Source organism: Gallinula chloropus, assembly GCF_964237585.1.
Source record: "Gallinula chloropus genome assembly, chromosome: 16".
Taxonomy (NCBI): domain Eukaryota; kingdom Metazoa; phylum Chordata; class Aves; order Gruiformes; family Rallidae; genus Gallinula; species Gallinula chloropus.
In genome coordinates, this window is record NC_140101.1 from 62,776 (window position 1) to 70,935 (window position 8,160).

An 8,160-nucleotide genomic window follows, 5' to 3' on the forward strand; every position below is an offset into this window, starting at 1 on the left:
ACCTCACAGCTTCCCCGTCCGGGAAGCTAAGCAGGTACCAGCTCGGTCAGCGCCCGGATGGGCGACCTCACCCCGTGTTCGAATCCCCGCACATGACAGTGACCCCCCCCCCCGCGCGCCCCCTCCCAAAATCTGCCCCCCCGAGGGAGTCCCATCGCCTTCGGGGGTTCCCCGGACCTGACAGTGCCCCGGCCGACCCCGCGACGGGCGAAGGAACCCCCCCCTCACCGGGAGGGAGCGGCCGCCCCGCAATGGCGGCGTCCCTCGTTAAAGCGCCCTGCCGCTCGCGCTGCGCCGCCCGGCCGCAGTCCGCACGCAGCGGGCTCTGCGCGCACCCGCGCAGGAACGCGGCGAGTGTGCACGGAGGCAGCAGAACGCGGCGGCTTCCGTGCGCTGAGCCACCCGGGCGCAGTACCGCTGCGTGTCCGCAAGGCGGCAGCACCGAGGACCCCCGTGTTCGAATCCCCGCTCGGGCCTTTCCGCCAGTGCTCGGGCCTTTCCGCCAGTGCTCGGGCCTTTCCGCCAGTGCTCGTATCTCTCCGCCTCTGCTCGTATCTCTCCGCCTCTGCTCGGCCCTTTTCGGCTCCCCCTGCCCCACTAATTACCCGTCTGCCGCTGACCTGCGCTCATTAACAACCCCCCATCTCCTCCAGCAAATTCAACCCCCCTCCCAACCCTACTGCGACCCCTCTGAGAGCCCTCGAACCCCACCATGGCCCCTGACCCCCTAGAAGACCCCCGAAGGAACCCCCAACACCCCAAAAATAGACCCTAGAGAGACCCCCCCAGAACCCCTCAGAGACACACCCCCCCCAAACAGCCCCCCCACGATCCCCTAAAAAGGCCCTTAGGGCCCCCCAACTCCCCAAAGAGCCCCCCCAAAAAACCCAGACCCCCCAAACAGACCCCATAAAGAACCCTAACCACCCCCCAAAAAACCTGAGACTCCTTAAAGACGCCCCCAAGCCCCTCACATCCCCCCCAAAATGAGACCCCATAAAGATCCCCTCAAAGAACCCCACACCCCCCCTTAGAGAACCCCCCCCAAAAGCCCTAGACCCCACCAAAAAGAGACCCTGTAAAGACCCCATAGTCCCCCAAAAAGAGCCAACCGCCCTGACTCAGCTGCTGCCAGCCCCATCGATGGAAAGATGCCACAACAACAGTGGCCTTGGCCACGCTTTCTTGGAAACAACTGGTTCCCTCATCACCTCTGAATAATAAAAATTCTAAGGCATTTTACAACAATGTCCAATACAACAGTAAACTGCTGCCAAGTATAACCCAGAAAATTGTTAGCCGATTCTCCTCTGTCGAAACCGTTGCCAGCTTTGGGCTGAGATGCCTCCAAGGTTTGGTCACCTTCGTCTTCAGCCAACATTGCCAAGTCTCTTGGCTGTTCTTCTGGATCCCCTGGAAGAAGACTGGTGACTGCCTGGAGAAGTGACTCAATCTGCTCTTCTGTTAGTCTTTCCTCACTTTCTTCCACCATCTGCAGGTCAAAAACCAATACATTGTTATTCAATCCATACTTCCTTCCTCAGCTCCAAACAGGAAGACTCAGCCCCAGTAAATACTGCTTTCAATGGATGCAAGACGTAGCCTGAACTCATCACAAAAGCATTTTACAAAGTGGAACTCTTGTAATATTGATAACAACACAAAACAAAAAAGCTCCCTTGTTAGCCACGACAGCTGGCATGAGACCCTGCTTCTGTTACAAGGAGAACACCACGCTCAGAACAGGCTTTCCTCCTAAAGCCTCTCAGCCTAAGAAAAACCAAACCAAAATACCCAAAGAATTCCCACAAACTAGAAACCCCCACAAAGCCCAAAAACCAAAGAAGCCACAAACCCCCATTAAAGACACACACAAACCCCAGACCCCACAAGAAAAGCTGCGGGAACTCAAAACACCACAGAAGCCCCTAGCCCTCCCCCAAACCCGCAACCCACAGAACCCCAAAGCCTTCAAAAGGCAGAGAACCAAAACCCCCCCTTAGAACCCCAGTTAAAAAAAACAAACCAACAGAAAAACCTCACAAGCCCACACTAACCCCACAAATCCCAGACCCTGTAAAAAAACCAACCCACCCAACCCCTATAGCCACAAAAACCAGGAAAAAAAAAAAAAAAATCAGTAAAACTACAAACACCTTACCAACCTCCTTGGCTCATTTTCTGAGAGGAGCCTGCACCAGCAGACAGACTAACACATTTTAATCCTAAACTCGGTTCTCTGCGTTCTTTCTCTGCCCCTTCTCTACATCCTTTTCTTTCAACTTCCTCTTCCTACCCACAAGGCTGTCTAAACCAATGGATAGAAACACTAACCCAGGTAACAGTACATCCAGTTCAGATAAAGGCAATGAAATCACCAGCGCCAATACTACGACCTTCTTACAGGTACCACAAGCTCCCAAGAACTCACCTGTAACAGGAAAAGAGGAGAAACCATAGAGACCTTAAATGCAATACGCCAAAACCCGAAAGAGACTTATTCTTGTATATTGAATGTTAAAATCACATGCATAATTACAGAATTCTTTACAGCTGAAAAAATATTTTTAGAAGACGACCCTGACAGTCTACCTGCAACTGCTGCAAGATGTCTATAATAAACCCCCACAATTTTCTGTAATTAAAAACAAACAAACAAAAAAAAACACAAACAGGAAAGAATGCAATCAATCATCCAGGTAATTCTGAGTTAACTGATGCCCTGAATGGGACAAGTCGAACCCAAGCTAACACCAGCCAGTTTACTGCAATGCTTGTCTAGCATACACATATATAAATCAAAATGACATGTGGCTAGAGGCCAGGTGCAAAAAAAATAAGACATTTGCACACCACAGCAGACAACCTGCCGAGGGCCACGATATGATATGCTGCAGCAGAGTCTTGTGGCTGTTGGCTCAAACACGCTGGTGGAATAGTCTGCATAACCGGCCCTGTGCACGATTTACATGGGGTTTTCTAAGCTATGCCTGATGTGGCTAAGGGATTTTTACTGGGCAATCCTGGTTTAAGACCAGTCTCGGCTCCTAAGGAATGCCAGCCAACAAAGATGTTTTCAGCCGTTAACAAGAGGAACAGAAATCCAACGACGAGCTGCTGCTTTTAAAACGTGGAGTCATCATTGTGACAAATGGCACCACACAGATCTCTGTTAACACATTTGTAGACAAAGTGGAAGACCTGGGGTTGGGGACAGCTGTGCAACTCAGCCTTCATTTCCCGAGGGCAGGTATGCTCCGTCAGCTGCTGCCAGGTGTCATCGACAACAAGAAACGGGCTGCACTCTGCCGGCTTGTCCACCTCGAACTTCTCAGCGCAGAGCTGGCGAACATCTTCGGTGCTTATAGACAGTCTCACCAGGAAAGATCTTTCCTGTACATCCACAGTACACTCCCTGGAACGCAACATGAAGGTGGTTCTGTAGAATGAGAAAACACACATCAGCAACTCAAAAACCCCAACAGCTGAAGCGTCAGCAACAAACCTGTCCCCACACTGAGACTCACCCCCGCGATTCCCACGCCCGACAGCCACCTCACCAACTGCAATACTGGTGGCAAAACTGTGGCAAGCGGAACAGAAATTCCTAAGCCAACACCCTCCTTTCCTCATATTACACTCTAACCCTGCAATTACAGCCAAACAGGACTTGTCCTGCCGAGCAAAACCAGGAAACAAAATGCAGTGAGGCTAAGCAATGTCTGAGGCAGCAGGGTCGAGAGATGGTGCTGCTGCACTACTGCCACAAAACAGGCACCTCCTATGGCCGTGTCAGTCAGAAGGAATAAGAAAAAAGCCTCTGCCAGTGGCAGCAAACGGTGCTGATCCCCAAGTTACTGCGTGATAAGCCATCTGCATTCTTATGCTGCAGCACGCAAAGTGTTTTAGGGTGCTTCAGTCCAGTCAGGACACTTTCATTGCATTAAACCGGTGACAATCTGGGGTCCGAGCCCGATTTAACCGGCTTTCCCATGACAGCTTTTTTGCTTTTTTACAGTAAGGCTTAGAGGGAAGCAGAAAGAAAGCTTCCTCGGCAACATTAGGCTAAACCCTAATGGCAAAAGCCTCGTGGCAAAAGCTGGACCTTTTTTCTGTGTTGAAACTGACATGTTCTTACAACTCCGATAACATGGAAAAAGTCTAAGTGCACCCTACAAGGAAATGCAGTTCTACCTTTCAGAAAGCATTTAAAGAGGAAAAAAAACCAAGCAACAACTGGGGGAAAAGCAACCACAAACATCTTTTGAACACATGAACAAAGCAAGCTGCTGTAGTGTGCTTTTTTTAAAAAAAAAAGACATTAACTGTGGTTACAGACTGAAAAAGATACAATTAAAGGAAGTGGAAAAATGGCACAGTGAGAAAGACCTGTTTATCAACTCAGCGGGTGCCAATGTCTGTATGCTAAACCAATCAGGCACGCTAAATCACAATGGCAAAGATGTACATTGCACAAAAGCAAGCCAGCAAAAGCTACCATTGAGAAGGTGGTTCTACCACTTAAGTTCCTAGAAGCACTCTTATCTTTAACAAAGTATTTTTACAGCTTGCAAACTGAAACACCGAAGCTTTGCAGCAGCATTTAAACGAGGTCAGGACTGACCCTGACGAAACAGGGCCTATCCGTTTCTGTTACCGGTGTGAAGCAATTATGAAAAATCAGCCCTAGAGGAGGAAAATCAAGCTGCAGTTTTAGTTCCTAATGTATGTAACACACAGATGTTTTTAAAAGCACGCGCTTTAGACAGACGGGACTGCTTCGAGAAGAGGCTGAAGCTCCCACAAGCACTCCTAACATATACTAAGTATCAAAGTTATTTATGGAGCGGCAGAAAATTGTACTCAATCATCCTCACAATATGGCATTTTTTGCCTTTTCATCCTAGAGACGGAGGGAGGATGAAGGCCTTCCGGGGTCCGATAGCTGATAAAACTGCAGGAGCCCATCACAAGTGTAGCTACCACATTGTTAAGTCACGATGACTCCCCCTGCTCGATCGAAAATATCTCACCTCATAAGGCAGAGTCCATCAGTAGATTCCCAGGTCACACAGGCCTGCACTCTGCGAGCTGAACAGCTTTCTGTACTTCCACTTTACAGTGGAACCATGAGACTCTCTTGTTATGCTACTGATGTTGCCAACTTTAGGACCACCCTTGGATGGATTTCTACTCCAACAATGTCATCAAAATCTGCGCTGTGAAGAAGAACCCACCTTCCCTAGTCCTTTGCTTCATTTTAAGAAAAATAAACGAATGACAGGTTACCTTCTCCATGCAGAAAACACAGATCCATCGATTCCACCACGTACTCAACTTCAGTATCCAGCTCCAGCATGTCACACCTACTCACCCAGTGTGATAACACAGTCAAGAAGTCATCATTTTCATTCAGCCTCCCTGAGACAAAGGGAATAGAGACAGTCAGAGACAAACTGCGCTTTCCTTACCAGCCTCACCGTTTGAAAGGAAAGTGTTGCTTCGCTGCCTTCGCTGAGAAGTACATCTGTATTACTCTAGATCCTCCTGTAACCAGTGCGCAGCAAAGTGGGTGTCACCTGACACTGGCTGGACAGGACGCCAATGCCAGCTTCGTCCCATACTCTCTAGCGAGCGCAAATCTGACGATGCACACTTTGAGGCGTGCTCTCCTCAGGCAGCAACTCTGTCTTCTACAGGATCTGCTGGAGATGCCCCTCGTTTCATGAACTGCTGCCAACAGCACCTGCATTTATGGAGAATAAAGCATATTCAAGGGCCAGCTTGCTGCCTGGGACAGTGAGATACAGAATGAAAAAAAAAAAAAGAACACCAGACAACAGGCTAGAGAAATTTTTGGAGAAAACAAGACAGGTGCAGATCACGACAAAGAGATGGAAAAGGAAAGTAACTGCAGTGGCCTGCAGGACAGAGATGGAAGACGAAAAAAGGAGGAAGAGAAAGCAGGAAAAAAGCACAGAGAGAAAAAGAAAAGGGAGAGGGAGATGAAGAAAGAGAAAGGGAGAGAAGAAAAGGGAGCAGGACAGTAGAATAGAGAAGTACAGGCAAGGGGAAAAAAAAAAAAAAAATCAGAGGAGTAGTAAGAAAGGGCAGGGGTCAGTGGAGGGCTGGGAAGGACCAAGACTCACAAGAAGGACAACAGGTTCTGGATGGGTAACCACCCAACTCTTAAACTTTTGGGGACTTAATGGGTACAAGGTATCCAAGAAGAAAGCTCAAATAGCAAGCCAAACAGTAATGTCTCCAATGGGCTTGGACATTTCACAAGGGCAACAAAGGCTGACAAGGAAACAAAAGGCAGAGCAGAACCTGTGCTCCATTTTCATTTACCATAAAAAATTATAGAAACCCTGCGAGCCACGGAACCCCCAAAAACCCAATTAAAACCACAAAAGAAACCCAAACCAGAAAACCAACAAAAGACCAGAGCAAAATAACCACCGAGCCGAAGAAACCAGCAAACCCGGAAACCCCAGACACCACAAGAACCCCCGATAACCACTGAACGCCACAGCAGCCACAAGAGAAGCCCTAAGCCCTCCTCTGCCAAAACAGCCCCGCGAGACAGAAAACCCACAAGCCGCAACTAGAGAGAGACACAGACCCACGCAAACCCCCAAATCCCCCCAAACCTGCCAGCCCCGCGGCCCGGACACGCTCAGACTGACCGGAAGAGTCCAGTCGCGCCCCGCCCCGCCGGCCCCTTCGGTGCCCCGTGTCTCCCGTGCCGGCTGCTCGGGGAACGGGAGCTCTGGCCCGGCCGCACCCCCAAGCCCCCGCCGCGACCCCCTCCGCGCACTGCCCGCGCGGCGCGGAGCCCCCCCTCCCGGCCCAGACACCCCGCCGGACGCCGCGGAGACACGTCCCGGCACGGACCGGCGCCGGCAGAACGCCGGCCGCGGCTGGGGGGGGGGTGGAAGGCGCGGCGCCTCGCCGCCCGCGCGCCCCGCACCGATCCCCGGCCCGCCGCGACCACTCGCGCCGCGACCCGCCGACCGCCCGGCCCCGCGACGGGCGGCGGAACCGGAGCCTCACCGGGAGGGAGCGCCGGCATCCCGACGGGCCCCCTCATCGCCCCGGAAAGCACGGGCAGGCTCCTCGTGGCAGCTCCGCGGTTATACTGCCCGGAAAGGAGCGGGGCATGCCGGGATATACTGCCCCGGAAAGGAGCGGGGCATGCCGGGATATACTCCCCCGCAAGGGAGCGGGGCATGCCGGGATACATTCCAGTGCGGCTCCGGCGGAAAAATGGCCGCCGGAGGACTTCCGGGCATGGCGGCGCCCATCTCCGTACGGCTCCGGCGGTTAAATGGCGACCGAGTGGCTTACGGGCATGGCGGCGCCCATCTCCGTGCGGCTCCGGCGGAAAAATGGCCGCCGGGGGGCTTCCGGGCATGGCGGCGCCCATCTCCGTGCGGCTCCGGCGGTTAAAAGGCGGCCGGGGGGCTTCCGGGCATGGCGGCGCCCATCTCCGTGCGGCTACGGCGGAAAAATGGCCGCCGGGGGGCTTCCGGGCATGGCGGCGCCCGTCTCCGTGCGGCTCCGGCGGTTAAAAGGCGGCCGAGGGGCTTCCGAGCATGGCGGCGCCCATCTCCGTGCGGCTCCGACGGAAAAATGGCCGCCGGGGGGCTTCCGGGCCCCCGTTTGGGGGCGCGAGCTTGGGGGGGGCTACACAGCACAGCTGCCCCGTTCGGGAAGCTAAGCAGGGACCAGTTCGGTCAGCGCCCGGATGGGCGACCTCACCCCGTCTTCGAATCCCCGCACCTAACAGTGCCCCCGCCACGTGCGCCCCTCCTCCCAAAATCTGACCCCCCCCGAGGGAGTCCCATCACCTTCGAGGGTTCCCCGGACCTGACAGTGCCCCGGCCGACCCCGCGACGGGCGAAGGAAACCCCGCCTCACCGGGAGGGAACTTTCGGAACGCTGCGGCTTCCGTGCGCTGCGCCACCCGGGCGCAGTACCGCTGCGTGTCCGCAAGGCGGCAGCACCGAGCGATCCCGCGAGGGGGGGGGGGGGGGGGTACCGGCGCCTCTCCGGGAGGGAGCGTCCGGTGACCTCACAGCTTCCCCGTCCGGGAAGCTAAGCAGGTACCAGCTCGGTCAGCGCCCGGATGGGCGACCTCACCCCGTGTTCGAATCC

General features: G+C 53.7%; 1 long non-coding RNA gene across 4 annotated transcripts; it reads right to left on the reverse strand.

Annotated features, from left to right (window-relative positions):
* Positions 1–1,204: 1,204 nt before the first annotated feature.
* LOC311197822 lies at positions 1,205–7,135 on the reverse strand. Of its 4 annotated transcripts, none has more exons than XR_014617661.1 (6): positions 7,057–7,135; positions 5,580–5,746; positions 5,290–5,421; positions 3,202–3,439; positions 2,335–2,431; positions 1,205–1,492 (listed from the first exon to the last, which is right to left on the reverse strand). It is a non-coding gene; the product is annotated as an uncharacterized lncRNA (long non-coding RNA). The 4 variants fall into 4 exon arrangements; XR_014617662.1 differs by having other exon boundaries at positions 5,526–5,746; XR_014617663.1 differs by lacking the exon at positions 5,580–5,746 and having other exon boundaries at positions 7,057–7,122.
* Positions 7,136–8,160: the final 1,025 nt, after the last annotated feature.